Source organism: Gracilinanus agilis, chromosome 2, assembly GCF_016433145.1.
Source record: "Gracilinanus agilis isolate LMUSP501 chromosome 2, AgileGrace, whole genome shotgun sequence".
In the NCBI taxonomy this organism is placed as follows: domain Eukaryota; kingdom Metazoa; phylum Chordata; class Mammalia; order Didelphimorphia; family Didelphidae; genus Gracilinanus; species Gracilinanus agilis.
In genome coordinates, this window is record NC_058131.1 from 267,902,300 (window position 1) to 267,918,764 (window position 16,465).

Below are 16,465 nucleotides of genomic sequence, written 5' to 3' on the forward strand. Positions count from 1 at the left end.
AGATTTTTTAAAAGATTTCTTAAGAAAGAAAATAATTTCTCTTCCCCTCACTTTTGCAAATACTGTTAATCTTTGTAATGCCAGCACCTAGCACAGTGCCCAGCACACAGTAGGCGTTTAATAAATGCTTGCTGCCTTACTGATTTAAGTCATGTTTTTGTTCAGTCGTTTTTCATTGTCTGACTCTCTATTATCCCATTTGGAGTTTTGGTTTGCAATTTCCTTTTCCATCTCACTTGACAGATGAAGAAACTAAGGCAAACAGAGTTAAATGACTTACTTAGGGTCACACATCTGGTAAATGTCTGACACCAGATTTGAACCCAGGAAAATGAGTCTTACTGACTCCAGGCTAAACACTTTATCCACTGCACCACCTCACTGCCCTAAGCCAGGTATCTCCTCTTTATGGTAAGGATGAAAAAAACTCTGGACCATGGGCCTTAATTCTGACTGGGCCACAAGACTTGAACCAAGTAAATATAGTGTCAGGTGTGTCTACACTTGTGGAGTGACATTTGAACAGCAGTCGTAAGGAGGGAGCATCTTTCTCATTGTCAAATGAGATTATAGAGTTCATTTCTTTCTAGGGCTAAGAATGAAGGTTTTTTTTCTCCACTGAAAATGAGGGAAACAAGATTTGAAGAATGTCTGAACTTGGAAACTTGAAGCAGGAATTAGGATGGTTTTTGCCTTTGTGCCCCCAGCATGCGTAGCACAGTGCCTAGCATATGTTGTTGTTGTTCAGTCATTTCAGGTATGTCCGACTCTTCATGACCCCATGGAGTTTCCCCAATCCTGTTTATTTCAATCATTTAGGTTTCTGTTATTGAAACTAGAAAACACCTTTGAATCCCAAAAACTTTTAGGAAAGACTCAATATATCTGTCTTTATGTCTATGTGTAGTCTGTCTATGTCATCTATATAGGTGATGCAGTGGATGAATTGCTGGGTCTGGAGTCAGGAAGACATCTTTCTAAGTTCATATTTGTCCTCAGACGCGTACTATCTGGGTGATCCTGGGCAAGTCACTTAACCTTGTTTGCCTCAGTTTCCTCACCTGAAAAATGAGCTGGAGGAGGAAATGGCAAACCGCTGCCAAGAAAACCCCACATGGGGTCACAAAGAGCCCGATATGACTGAAAAAAATTAATAACAACATGTGCCTGACACTGTACTAAGCATCCTGGGAGTACAAAAAATGGTAAAAATCTGGTCTTTGCCCTTATTAAGGAGCTCACCTTCTAATGGGCGACCACATACAGAGTAGATGGAAAGTCCATACAAATAAGATGCTTAATACATCCTTGTGGACTGATTTCTCTCTCCCAAGCCCCTGGACTTTTCCCTTCCCTTATTCCTGGCTGCCCTCCCTTGATCTAAAGGGGAAGACATAATTCTTCCAAGAATTCTAACTGCATGGGGACATGTGAGGATCTAAGCAGATACCAATTCACCCACACAGTGAGAAGAGTGCCAACAATCAGCCAGGGTCTCACTGAATCCCTGGACAGTCTAGTCCCTGCTGAGGGCACTCCCCTAGGTGTGGAAAGAATGTAGGGGACAGGAGAACCCAGGGGAGCCCTATTTGTACTTTATCTCCGGACTGTTTCTTTGTAACTTCTCATATATGTTCTGTCCCCTTTCAGGGACTGGATCTGATGCATCTTATAGGCATAAGACTAAACTCAAGGCATCATCAGTCAAACTGATGGCAGAAACCTGAGCGGAGACCCCCCCCCCAAATGATCCTGAATAATGAGAAATAAGAAACACAGAGCTTGTGTGGGGTTTGCCTGAAACCACAAACCTCCAAAAACAGCAGATGACACAGAGTGAGGGGTGAGGGAGAGTGACAATCCACGAGGAGCCACTCTATAGGAATGGTACACAAGACACAGAATAAATTTTTCTATGCACATTGCACAGCCCAGGGAGCGTATGGAGGGAGGTTTGTTGGTTTCGGGGTTGTTTTTTTCCAAATGATGTGAAGAAATTTTCTGAGATATACTAACCACCTAAGCAACAAATGTCCCACCATTTGAGGTCTGCTGACAGATAATCATATTTTAAGACTAAATGAAAAGAATATCATGCCATTAACTACTCAACTTGTAGGACAATAAGAAATAGATTTAGAGTCATCTAGCCTAATCTTTTCATTTTATGGAAACTGAGGCCCAGAAAGACCCAAGGTCACACAGGTAGTAACATAATAAAGATGAGACTTGAACTCGGGTCCTCTGACTCTCAATCCAGAGTGGCATCATGTCGTTGCCTCTACTTCTTTGCATATTGAATCATTACAAATATATTCTCCCTGCCCTGTGAGATCTGGGAGAATGAGAGGGGTTGGTGTGCCTTGCTCTGGTTGTCTGAGAAAGAAGGTCAAAAACTAGCCCTTGGAGAGCTTTGCCATCCAAGGAGCATGGCTCCACTCTCAGCAAAGAAATCCATTTGCAGAAGTCCTGACTTGCCTCATGGTCCCCAATAGCTCTTTGTAGATGTACTCCTAAATGTGTCATTTGGGAAGGGGACCCTTCTCCCCTTGTAACCAGCCTGCTTTTGGATTCTCTAAGTGACTCTCTTGAAAACTGGAATCAAGTTCAGATCCCTTCACAAGCTCTTTCATCCACATGGAGCAGAAAACATCCTCAAACTCCCAGCTATAAAGCTGAGACTACCCAAACCTGGTCCCACCCACCTACCTCATCTGGAGGTGTTCCAAGGTGGGACACGGTATCTTTAGAAAGATTAAATCCAGTCCCTCCATTAGGGCCAAAGCCATGTTCCAGAACTTCCCAAACAGCCCGGCCACCCTCTTGCTTGTGTCCCTATTATTTCTTTTCTCTGCTCCCCTTGTGTCCCACACTCCTCCTTCTCCTATCCCCCATCCCCTCTCCCAACTCTACAATTCGTCCCAAGCCCAGTTCCAGCTCTGCCTCCTCCCTGAAAGCTTCCCTGGCCACCCCATCCCCTAGTAGAGCCCCCCTACATTCCTCTCTGTATATTTGGTGCCTAATCATACAGTTTTGTATCCTGCCTGTTGCTGCACTCTCCCCCCATTGGACATTCTGCAAGGAAAGGGCTCACAATGTCACATTTGTCCAGCTAGTAAGTGAGGGGTCCTGCGCCACATGGGACCCCACAGTAGTTCAAGTGTTTGCTACTTAAAAAAAATGAAGCTAGAGGGCCGGTTTCCAGGATTCTCAAGTAACACTGAGAGAAAGGAGGAGTATAATAAAGCAGTGGTTGATAGATAAAGGACTGTCATTAGATTTTTGATTTTTAAAGCTAGAAAGCTAAAGCTGAAATTTCTCCCCTAACACACACACACACACACACACACACACACACACACACACACACACACACACACACACTCTCCCATGTTGCTGTTGTTATGGTTTAGTCATTTTAGTCACATCCAAATCCTTGTGACCCCTCTGGAGCTTAGGAGACGAAAATTCTGAAATGGATTGCCATTTCCTTCTCTAGCTCATTTTACAGATGAGGAAATTGGGAGCAAGAAGGGAGAAACAAGTTGCCCAGGGTCACACAGCTAGTATCTGAGGCACTTCAGAGACCATCTTAGTTCACACCCTGTATTTTACAGATGAGTAAACCGGGGCAAACAGGGTTAAGTGGCATACCCCCTATGAATACATTTTAAAAATGGGGACAATGAGATTAAAGGTTTTCCCCCAGATTCCTCAGTAAGTGGCAGTACCTGGATTTGATTTGAACTCAAATCTTTTGATTCTAAATGCAATATTCTTTCCTTTATAATGTACCATAAGAAAAATGGGCAATCTAAAACTGTGATAGAACTTATCCCTGAGGGAGGGGATACCACATTTGGGAGAAGGTTGAACTAGAAATTCACATTATCGGTAGCAACTAGAAGGTGGGAATTAGTTGATCCTTTCACAGGGGAGGTACCAGAAGTTCCAAGGCTCCCAGGAGAGTTCATTCTACAAAAAGACCCCAGAGGAGTCATATTCTACCACCACCACTACTACCTCCGCCACCAAAAAAAATCCAAACCTCCCTATTTGTGTTGGAAGCTTGACCATCCTCTGCCAATCACACAGTTTTCTATCTTCGGAGTTAATCTTAACTCACTCACCTCTCATATCTACCAGCTGCCAAGTCTTGCCAGTGATACCTCCACGAATCTCTTGGATCCTTTTCTTTCTTGCCATTTCAAGTGGTCACTAATTTGACTCAGGCTCTCATCACCACTCACCTGGATGACTGCAATGACATTCCTTTCCTTTCTCCTCTCTCTGTCTTCCATCCAGCTGCCAAATTAATATTCCTAAGATGCAAATCTAACCAATTCATCCCCTTATGCAGAACATTCACTGGCTTCCTGTTGCCTTCAAGGATATAGGGCAAACTCTTCAGTATGGCATTTGAAATCCTCCACGAGTTGGCTGGTATGTAGTAGGCAATTAATAATTGTTTGTTGACTGACTTCCACCCTACCTTTCCAAATTTATTTCATATTATTTCCTTTCTCACGTACTGGCCTGCTCTTTTTTACCCCCAAACTAAATATATCCCCTGTCTCTCTGCCTTTGCATAGACCATCCCTGGTCCCCACCTCTTGGAATCCCTGGCTTCCTGGAGGGCTGAGTTCAAGTGCCACTTCCTTAGGAAGCCCTTCCTGATTACCCTCAATTCTTAGAGCTTTCCCTTTCCCATAAATGGGTGTGTGCGTGTGTGTGTGTGTGTGTGTGTGTGTGCATGCGTGTGCGCGCAGGAAGATGGCACCATGGATAGAACACTGGGCTTATAATCAAGAAGACTCATCTTCATATGTTCAAATCTGGTCTCAGACACTTACTAGCTATATGATCCTGTGCAAATCACTTAACCCTGTTTGCCTCAGTTTCCTCAACTATAAATTGAGCTGGAGAAGGAAACAGCAAACCACTCTAATATCTTTGCCAAGAAAACTCCAAATGGAGTCACCAAGACTCAACTACATATATATACATACAAATGTTGAAGCTCCCCAAAATATAAGCTTTTTGAGGACTGAAAGGGCCTATTTCATTTTATTTTTGTATCTCTGGTGTCTAGCATAGTGCCTCACACATAGATGTTTAATAAACATTTGTTTAATCTAACTGAATTGAATGTACTTCTATAGTTGTTGGAACAATAGAGAAGGATGAGGGTTCTTTAGATGGAAGTGACTGGATGACCTTCAAACACAGCAATGAGCCTAGGATCTTATGACACACAGCCTCATCTAGGAGCTGAAAATGTCACTTGAGTCCCAACATCTATTCAGGCTGGAAATTCAATTTAACTGTCCAAAACAGAAGCATTTCATAATAGGATTTAATAGAGGGAAAAAAGTTGGGTAAAAATAATCTAATCTTATTTTTAAAATGTTTCAAGGCAACGCCAGTTCTGTTTCTTTATTGACCTGGTTGTCAGCCCTGTCCATCCCCTAAAGGCATGTAGCTACACATCTCTGTCACTCCCTTGACTGACAAATGACATTTCTAGTCAGTCCATTTCAATTTAATTCAACAGACACTTATTAAGAGCCCATTACATGCAAGGCCTGAGGTGGGGAAAGATACAAATGTGAAAAATGAGACAATCATAGATCACCCAATCCCCAGACATTCAGAGGAAAAATGAAATGTTCAGTCAGTTCACATAATGCCTGTGGTAGGCATTTGGGAAAACAGGTAGAACTAATCTATGTGATAGCAGAGGTTTTTATCATTCATCTAGGTATTATGGATTCTCAAAGTCTCTTCCTGGAGGAGAGGTGAGGTCCATGAGTATAGAATGTTGGAAATGGTATAGTCTTGTCCGCCATATTGGTTGGTTTTGTTTAATTAATAGAGTCATTCAGTAACCTCCTCTAGATCACATAGTAGGCCATGGTAGATCCATAGAGGTCTCCACTTGGGCCAGGTGCCATGTCCACAGAATAAGAGTTAGCAGCCCATTCCATTTAGTAGTAGGCAGTGAGTCAGGATGGGGGGGTCAAATGCTTGGCCTTTTGTGTATGGCCATTTCACCAGATCTCATTCATACCTGTCCCCCAGTACAATGCCCACTATTCTTTCATCTCATATCCCTCAGCAAGCAGAACTTGCTCTTGGCTGGCATTTGCTTGGTTGCAAACCCTAGAACCCGCCAACCACCATAACCTAGACTAAGGATTATAGGGTCTATCAGTTCCCTTTTGGTTCCACCAGAAGCTATGACCATTTATATACTCTTGCTCCTAAGGACTGAAGGACTGAGATCAGTCTTAGCTAGACATACCCTTTCTTGTCCTGGGAAGTATCATAGAGTATAACTTTTTTCTCCCAACCCACCCTTTGATGTAGCAGCTCTACATCTGAGCGTAGGCCCCAAGGAAGTCAAAACACAGAAAAAAGGGTCATGCATGTATCCAAATGTTCATTCAACATGGTTTGAGATTTTTGTGTGTGTGGTAGCAAAATACTAAAAATAAAGTGGGTACCCATCGATTGGAGACTGGCTAGACACTGTGATATGGTAATTAATAGAATCTCTATATCCAGCCTAACCTCTCTTTCTTGAATTCCAGCCTTACAACACCAGCTACTTGCTAGCTAGCTCCAACTCAATATCCAATTAGCATATTAAACTCAACATGCTCAAGATAGAAGTCATTATCTTCACACACACACTCCTCCAAATTTTTAAAATTTTCTTTTAAGGGCACTACCATTCCACAAATTCTCAGCCTTGGAATCATCCATAACTTGTCAGACTTTCTCACATTCCATATGCTGATCTCAAAATAAAATACAATGACCAGTTTTGGTCCCAGAGGACAGATGATGATGGCCTCTGAGGTCTCTCCCAGGTCTAGGTCTAGGATCCTATGATTCTCCTGGAGGAGAGGTGAGGCCTATGAGTGTAGAATGTTGGAAATGGTGTAGTCTTGTCCGCCATATTGGTTGGTTTTGTTTAATTGTTTTTCTCTGTTATAAAGAGGGTTCAGTGGAGAGGAAGACATGTGAAATTATTGTAGAATATAAAAACAAAAGGCACCAATAAGTTGCTCATCTTCTATAAGCAGATAACAACAAAGAAATAATAATTTCTAAGTTCTTCATTTAACCTAATATGTTACTTATATGTAAAAAAAGGACTGCATTCTATAGAACTTAGCAGTATTGTATGGACATAAGGAGATTTCAAGTACATGAATGGCACCAGTATGGCAGGTGAGAAAAAGTTTTCATATTCACTGCCCATGATCTGAGGGCCTAAACACATTCCTCAAGATGGAAGAGCTCATAAAAACAATCCCTCTGTCTCTGGTTCATTCACTGCTCAGCATTCAGCTGACTTTGGCCAGTGCCCCATCCCCAGGTCCTTAGCACAAATATTCTAATCTCTGGCTAGTCCTGATCACTCTGGACCCAGGGGCAAGTCTCTAATATATTTAATATATTTTCCTACTGTTGAGGTCAATGATTTCAGACTCCCAGGATAGGGGAGTTTTAGTTTTTCTCTGGAAGATGATACTTCTTTCAACAGCCACTCTCAAGTAACTGACCACATCTCAGAACAAATAGTCTCAGCCTCTTTCTGACTAAATCACCAGGTCAGGTTGATCAGCAACAGTCACAGAGCTTTTCTGTGTGTGTGCGTGTGTGTGTCTTTCTGTCTGTCTGTCTGTGTCTGTGCATGTGTTAACCATTATAAAAAATTTTTAAATTATTATATATTTTTAACATTCATTAAAATTTTTTATTCTGAATTCTCTCCTGCTTGCACCTCTCCCCACCTTTGAGAAGGCAAGAAATATGATATCAATTATACCTGTGAAATCATGCAAAATATATTTCTATATTAGAGATGTTACAAAGACAAAAGAAGAAAAACGAAGTGAAAACACTAAACTTCAATCTGCATTGAGAAATGTTGCAGAAGAGGGGCAAGGTCTAGGCAACTGGGGTTAAGTGACTTGCTCAGGGTCACATAGCTAGGAAGTCTCTAGCTGCCCCAAGGATATCTTTTTAAAAGTTGTATTTATGCTGTGTAGATTTTTATATGTTCATTTTATCTACTCCATTATAATGTAAGCTCTTTGCAATCAAGGATTGCTTTGCTCTTTGTATTTCTAGCATAGGACCTGGCACATTGTAGGCACTTGTAATAAATGCCTGTTGATTGACTGACTGATTTCCCTTAATTCAAGAGCAGCTTGAGAAAATATGGATCACCAAGACAGACAGAAGATGAAATAGCTATGGGAAAGGTAGGATGCTTTCAACATTCTATGTGAACCTAGGAGCTTGCTAAGGTTCATTTTTAAGTGTGTGGAAGAAAAGAGATAGACAGAAAATCGGGATCAGGAAAAATCAGGAAAGAGAGCAAAGAAGAAGGCAGAAAATAAAAATTCACTGGCCTTGACATTTTAATGAAAATAAACCAGAAGGGAAAGATCCATGTCTGCTTTTACAAGCAGCTCCTAGGAGAATTAAGAGAAAACACCGTAACTAACTTCCCTGCGGACTCGCAGCGTAACTGGGTCTTGGGGGAGTGTTTCCAGGCATGGGAGAATTTCTCAGAGGTTCAGTTCTAGTCTCTTCCCACCATCTCAGCCTCAACCTCTAAGACTAGGTCTCCTAACCACAGTGCCCTATGGGACAGAACCCCAGGCCTCCAGTCTCCCATATTGTCATGGCACGAGATGGCCCAGTCGAAGTGCATGAGATTTCTGTGTAAATGCTATCACCTGGTAAAACCCTCAGTGGACTGTCCAGTCTCTTACTGGCTATGGTCCGAGAATTGGTCTAGGTCAGGGAATGACCTGGGAAGAGAATCAAGAAAGGATTATTCTTTGAAAAAATGGGTTATTCTTTGAAAAAATGGGCTTTGAAAAAAAAACGTATAACCCAGTGGAATTGCTTTTCAGCTCTGGGAGCAGGGAGGGAAGAAAGGAGAGAGAGGACAAGAATCATGTAACCATGGAAAAATATTTTTAAAATAAAATTATATTAAAAAGCTCCAAAAAAAGAGGAAAAAAGGGTTATTCTTGAAATAAAGTTGAGTCTGATCTGAGGCACGCTCCCAGCGAAGACCCTACTTTATGATCCAAGCAAGAGCGTTTCGTATGTAGTATGTCTTCCCCAGAGTCTAAAGGCAGAGAATGAACTCATTCTTGAAGGCAAGGGTGATACAAGGGGCACATGAGAGATGCCAGGGAGCAAACTGGCTCACAAGAAAGAAAAGAGGGCTGGTTCTCTCCTAGATGTGCAGAAGAACAAGACTGACACTAGGTAAGGAGAAAATGAAGCATCTACAAACCTCTCCCCCATCCAGAAATCAACCAAAAAGTAAAACTCAGTTCTGTGACTTTGTATCTCTGGACTTTTTTCTATTTATCTTGCCATTGTTTGGTCCTCTGTGGTAAGTAGGAGCAAAAACCAGACAAGATTTCAGGTCTGTTTAAAGGGCCATCAGGAAAGGAGCTGCACTCAGACCCTGGCTCCGTGGCAGGAGAGAAGGCGAAATCCCAGCAGGCAGCACTCAGAGATGGCACAGAGGAAGGACAGAGGCATCTTGGCAATAGGGATTGAGAGCTGACCTCGGAAAAAGGTGACCTGGGTCTAAGACCTACCTCTGGCACATACCAGACCAATCAGGAACAGTCATAGGTTCTAACACGTTATAAAAGCGGAGCTCCACAATAGCCTGGAGAAGGCCTTCAGCCAGAGACGTGAGTGCCAGCGTGGTGCCCGGCCCTAAAAGCCAGCTGATTGGAAGTTGGCTGTGTCTTTAAAGACCTGCAACCTGGAGTACAGGCTGGCTTACAGCAATATTAGTTTATGCTTGACTGGCCTCACACACCAGCTCAAACCTGGGAGCAGCCATCCTTGATGCCATGCAGGGAAAGTGTCCTTTTAGTATGCTGATCTTGTTAATTTAAATTTTTTTTTATTTTTTATTTTTTAATTTTAATTTTATAAGTTTTTATTATATATTTATTATTCATTATATATCACATAATATATCATATATTTATTATATGATTTCATTATATATTATATAAAAATCACATAATTTATATACAATTTGATTTTAATTAATTTTCATTTAATTTTTAAAATGATGTTTTTAAGGCAAGGTAAGAGATCTCTTGGTATAGATGTGTGCAAGCATGTATATGTACAAATATACACATAAACATCTATGTATGCATCAACTTTCACAGGATGGCCCCAAAGCCTTCGTATGATGTTAAGCTATTAAAGCTATATTTTAGGGCAGCTAGGTGGCTCGTTGGATAGAGAGCCAGATCTGAAGATGAGAGATGTCCAGCTGTGTGACTCCAGCCGCTTAATTCCAGCTGCCTAGCTAGCCCTGACCACTCTTCTGCCTTGGATTCGAAACTTCGCATCAGTTCTAAGAAGGAGGGTTAGGGTTGTTTTTTGTGTTTTGTGTTTTTAAAGCTACATTTTAAAGTTTGAGTCGGTGCGGGATTGACTAATTCCAGGAGAGGGGAGACCGAAGACCAGACAGTCTTATCTAACTGGACAGGTGGCAATCTCAGAAGGCTCCAGCCAAGGAAGGCTATCTTGTTAATCCCTTACCTTCCATCTTAGAATCAATGCTACAAAAGGGTTCCAAAGCAAAAGAGTAGGAAGGGCTTGGCAGTGGGGGTTACGTGACTTGTTCAGGGTCACACAGCTAGGAAGTGTCTATCCAATTGCCCCAAGGATATCTTTTAAAAGCTGTATTGACACTGTATAGATTTTTATATGTTTCTCTTGGCTCTCCCATTATAATATAAGCTCTTTGCAATCAAGGATTGCTTTATTCTGTTTTGTTTTGTTTTGTTTTGTTTTAACCCAGTCCTTGCCTAGTGCTTGGCACATAGTAGGCTTTTTTTACTTCTTTATTATTATTATTTTTTTTAAATATTTATTTTTTAGAAAAGTTAACATGGTTACATGATTCACGCTCCTACTTTCCCCTTCACTCCCTGACCTCCCCCCTCACCCATAGCCGATGCGCATTTCCACTGGTTTTAACATGTGTCATTGATCAAGACCCATTTCCAAATTGTTGATAGTTGCATTGGTGTGGTAGTTTCCAGACTACATCTCACATAGTAGGCTTTTAAAAAAGATTCTTACTTTCCATCTTAGAATCAGTAATGTATATTGACTCTTCCAAGGCAGAAGAGTAATAAGGGCTAGGCAATGGGGGTTAAGTGACTTGCCCAGGGTCACCCAGCTAGGAAGTGTCTGCGGTCAGATTTGAACCCAGGACTTCCTATCTCTGGGCCTGGCTCTCAATCCATTGAGCCACCCAGCTGCCCCCTAGGAAGCATTTTTTGAAGGGGGGAAGGCCCATGATTTCATTCTTACAGGAAATCCCAGTGAGGAAACTCCCCCTACCCATGTAGATTGGCAGCTGCTGCTCTGCTGCTTCCAATCTTATAGCCTGAGACAATTGCCTATCAATATAGACATATCAATATTATGTAAGACAGAGAGGTAACCTCTACACCAGGAAGATATTGGCTGCGTGACTCTGGGCAAGTCACTTAATCTCTCTGTTCTGAGCAATTGGCTAAGATGATAAGGTCAAGAGAAGGCGCCATCTTGGATTGATGAAAGGGATTTTTTCCTCTGGGAGGTTGTTATAACAATCAGATTCCGGGTCCAGTCCCCATATCTCTCTAAGACAGAAATAGAGACAGACGAGGTAGCCATAGATAGAGATATGTTGTTGAGTCGTTTCAGTCACGTCTAGCTTTTCATGACCCCACTTGGGATTTTCTTGGCAAAGAGACTAAAGTAGTTTGCCATTTCCTACTCCAGCTCGTTTTACAGATGAGGAAAGTGAGGCAAACAGGGTGGAGTGATTTATCCAGGCTCCAACAGCTAGTAAGTGTCTGAGGCCTGATTGGAATTCAGGAAAATGAGTCTTTCTGACTCTAAGCCCAGCATATCTATCTACTATGCCACCTATATAGACGACATAGAAATAGAACACACGTAGGCAGGGACACAGATATATCGAGTCTCTCAGAAAAGTTTTTGGGATTCAGAGGCATTTTCCACTTTCAATACCAGAAACCTAAATGAGTGAAGTAAACAGGATTGGGAAAACAATACACACAATGCTGACAACAATATAAATGGAGAGAACAAAAAAAAAATGAAACAGAACACTGTGTAATTATAATGACCATGCTGGGACCCGGAGAACAGATGAGAAAGCACACCTCCCTCCCTTCTTCTGCTGGGATTGGAGGGATGTGGAACATTCTAAGCATTGTCTGCTGCTATCAAGGGCTTGGTTAGTTTTGCTAAACTGCCTTTTTTTTTCCCCCTTCTTTCTTTTTTATTCTTTGTTACAAGAGCAGGCTTGCAGGAGGAAGAGGGGGAGGGATACATCTGGAAACGAAACTGATGTAAAAACAAAAGATATCAATTAAAAATGTTTTTTAAAAGTTAATGAATCGGGGGCAGCTGGGTAGCTCAGTGGATTGAGATGGGAGGTCCTGGGTTTAAATTTGACCTCAGACACTTCCTAGCTGTGTGACCCTGGGCAAGTCCCTTAACCCCCATTGCCTAGCCTTTACCACTCTTCTGCCTTGTTACAATACAAGTATTGATTCTAAGGCAGAAGGTATGGGTTTAAAAAAAAAAAGTTAATGAGTCAAGATTGGCTTCTCTCCCCTGTCAAGAGTAGAAATTTCAGAACTATTCCAATAATTAGGTGCCCTGCTGCTTTGTTCACAGCCTCAGTCTCCCCCTTCATCACTCCAAGTGGACAAGTCACTTTGGCCCAACCTCCCCTCCTACAGCCACAATCTCTTTCTCGTTCCTCTCCTTCCAAGCCAAGATGCTGGAAGTTGTCCTCATGTAGCCCAACATCACTCCTTTCCCGTTTCTTCCTTCAGCCCTCGCTCATCTGGTCCCCGCCATTCCATTGAAACCACTTTCTCACAGGTGACCAGCTGCCCCCAAATCACCCAATCCAAAGGCCTTTTCTCAGTCTTCCTCCTCGCCGACTTCTCTGCATCATTTCATAATGCTCACCACCCACGCCAACTGCGATGAATGAAATGTTTGAGAGGCAACATTTCTGGATTTTTCTATTCATCTATTAATTGGCCAGTCAAGAGGACATCCTAATCTGGTCAGATGATTCTCTCAACAAACAAAAGACCCCGACTCCCCTGGCCCAGTTCCCTAAATACAATTTTGGGAGCTCGTTATTCAACTCCTTCTTTGACATCCTGAGACATTTCTAATCAGTAAATAGCTCATTGGGATGTGGCTTCTCAAACTCTCAAGCCCTCTCCAATGTGTAATTGGAAAATCTTGAACTCCTGGACTTCATCTCCCAGAATCCTTTACCCTTCGTATGTAGCGTCCTTGCATATTGTTTATAAGTTGTGTGTAACCCGCCCTCTCGCTCTCTTCTCTCGCAACCCTGGCTGGGTTAGCTCCCTCTTTACTCTAGCTTTTTTTATTTTCCTTTACTTCAAGCTATTATTAATAAATCTTATTAAATATAATATTTGGAGATATTGTATATTAATTTTTAAACTTACACCAACCCCATAAGTAATGGGGTCACATAGGAAGGAAGAGAATCATTGTCTCCTTTACCTATTAGCCATGTTTGGGGTGGGGGGAAACGCAATTCCTTGGGGTCCCTAAAGTAAAGGAGATGTGACGGTCAGCAGACAGCCTGGAGCCTGTGATCTAGGACACAGATAGGAAAAGTACAGTAGATGCAAAATATGAAAAATAAATCCTCACACTTCTTGGTACTGTGTTAGGTAGGCTCAGACTGGATTGCTCCTCGTTTTCCTCACTGTCTTTTTTCCCTTAATGATCTGTCTTCTTCATTCCCGTGATCTTGGCTATTTCCCCCCATACAAATGGCCCAAGTTCTACCTCTAACACTGAGATTTCTTCTCAGTTCTCCACTAATCTATAGAACACAATAACTTCAGTGTGGAACACCGATGAGAAAGAGCTAGCATTTACAATGAGTTTTAAGGTTTGCAATATGCTTTATAAATATTGCCCTATTTTACTCTCACCATACCCCTGGGGGGTGGTTACTATTATTATCCCCATTTTACAGTTGAAGAAATGGAAGCAAACAGAGGCTAAGTGACTCATCCAGGGTCTCTCTCACACACACACAGATAATAAGTGTGAGGTCAGGTTTGAACCCAGGTTTCCTGACTCTAGGCCTAACACTCTATCTGCTGTACCAAATGGGAAGCTCTAAAGCAGTGGTTCCCAAACTTTTTTGGCCTACTGCCCCCTTTCCAGAAAAAATATTACTTAGCCCCCTGGAAATTAATTTTTTTAAATTTTAATAGCAATTAATAGGAAAGATAAATGCACCTGTGGCCATCACCGCTCCCCTGGATCGCTGCAGCACCCACCAGGGGGCGGTGGCACCCAGTTTGGGAATCGCTGCTCTAAAGAATGACATGGCATGCTTGCTTCAGCAGTACATATACTAAAATTGGAACGATACCAAGAAGATTAGCATGGCCCCTGCACAAGGATGACATGCAAATTTGTGGAGCATTCCATATTAAAAAAAAAAAGAAGAAGAAGAAGAAGAAGAAAACAAGGCAGTTGTCTTAGGTCAATGACTTGAGGCAGTGCCCCACATTTTCTCTGTAAATCCTTGGCAATGGGTGGGGGGCATTTCTGTCTTGGATCAATGGCTTGAGACAGTGCCCCCACCCCCAATTTCTCTCTCTCTCTCAATAAAGCATTCCATTTAAAAAATAAATAAATAAAAATAAAAGAATGACATGTCCACTTCAACATGTCCCAAACTGAGCTTATTATTCCCCCCCACCAAAAAAACATCTCTCTCCTCCTTCTGGCTTAACTAATCCCCTCTTGTGAAACCAACATCCAGCCTGATGCCCATTTCCAAAACTGGCATCATCTTAGACACTGCCCTCTCCATCAGACTTTATATCTAAAGAGGTATTACGGAGAAAGTGTTAGCTTTATACCCGTCTCTCACATAGATCATGTTCCATTTTGTTTTATAGCCATTCGAATATGTGTCCCACGCTCTCTCCTCGAGGGCAGGGACCGGTGGTTTTAACCTAAATTCTTTATTTCCTCCCACCAAGCACAAGTCTCCACAGATGCCGGCGCTTTATAAATGTTCCTTGAATTGAAAAGAATTTTGAGATGGGTGAGTTAAGCACCTGGTAAACTGCACCCCCCCACCCCCAGGACCCCCCTCCATAGGCAATATTTGTTCAAAGTTTAGTCAGGAACCATAACCAGGCTATTGAAATTCCCCAACAGGGTTTGAAATCTAAAGTCTTTTTTTTTTTCTTTTATAAGCTGAGAAATTTCCAGAAACTGAATAGCTAGAAGAAGTTCTAAATTTATGATTTCTAATTGCCTCTGCACAATAGCCTATTATTTCTCTAATGACCATCCTGGCTCACTGTCCCTACATTCCTCCAGTCCCCCAGCTGGGTCCATTTACCAACCCTCCCCCCCATTCTCCTCCCACCCCGCCTCCTGGACAGTCCCCAGAACAAGGAACAAGCCAGTACAAAGGCAGGGGAATATAAGGAAAACCTGGCTGGGCCTGTTCCAACTGTGCACTCTGGTCCTAGTCATTGGACTCTTGCCTTATTTCCCATGACCAAGCCTTTGTCTTACAACCATTTCCAGTAAATGGGTCACCATCTTTCATCTCATTTCCAGGACCCTCCCATAGGAGTCCACCAAGACTCCAGTTCCTCCAGGATTGAGACCTTTGATCGATTCTTATCAGTCTTCCCAGAAACCAGTCATGTCCACATCTGGGATCTCATTACCTGACACAGGACTCTCTGATGCCAAACTTTTACCCAGTCCCACATCTACCACCGGATCTCCCTAATGTCCACTGCTTGCCATTCAGCTGGCTACCTATTACCCACAGCCACACTCTCAGGCCCAACCATCTTCCTCATTCTACCCTAAGTAGGTGCCTTTCCAAATTGTCTGACTCCATCATCAGATAGACTTTTCTTATCTCTATTAAAACTTGCTGATCCTATATTGTCTCAGGCTTTGATACTGACCATTTTTACCATTTCAACTCAAAGGCAAAGTCTATTTCTCTTTGTATTAAAACAGCAGGACTCAAGGAAGGGGGCCTAGCAGTACCAGATATTAAACTATACTATAAAGCAGCAGTCATCAAAACAATATGGTACTAGCTAAGAGATAGAGAGGAGGATCAATGGAATAGACTTGGGATAAATGACATCAGCAAGACAGTGTATGATAAACCCAAAGAGCCCAACTTTTGGGACATGAATCCACTATTTGACAAAAACTGCTGGGAAATTTGGAAAACAATATGGGAGAGATTAGGTCTAGATCAACATCTCACACCCTACACCAAGATAAATTCAGAATGGGTGAA

General features: G+C 42.2%; 1 protein-coding gene and 1 non-coding gene across 2 annotated transcripts in view; one reads left to right on the plus strand and one right to left on the minus strand.

Moving 5' to 3' along the window:
• CACNA1B (calcium voltage-gated channel subunit alpha1 B) overlaps positions 1 to 16,465 on the minus strand; it is a 275,653-nt gene that overhangs the window by 158,564 nt on the left and 100,624 nt on the right. The gene's annotated exons all lie outside the window — the stretch shown is intronic.
• On the plus strand, positions 14,508 to 14,610 carry LOC123238333. Its single transcript, XR_006505534.1, has one exon. It is a non-coding gene; the product is annotated as a U6 spliceosomal RNA (small nuclear RNA).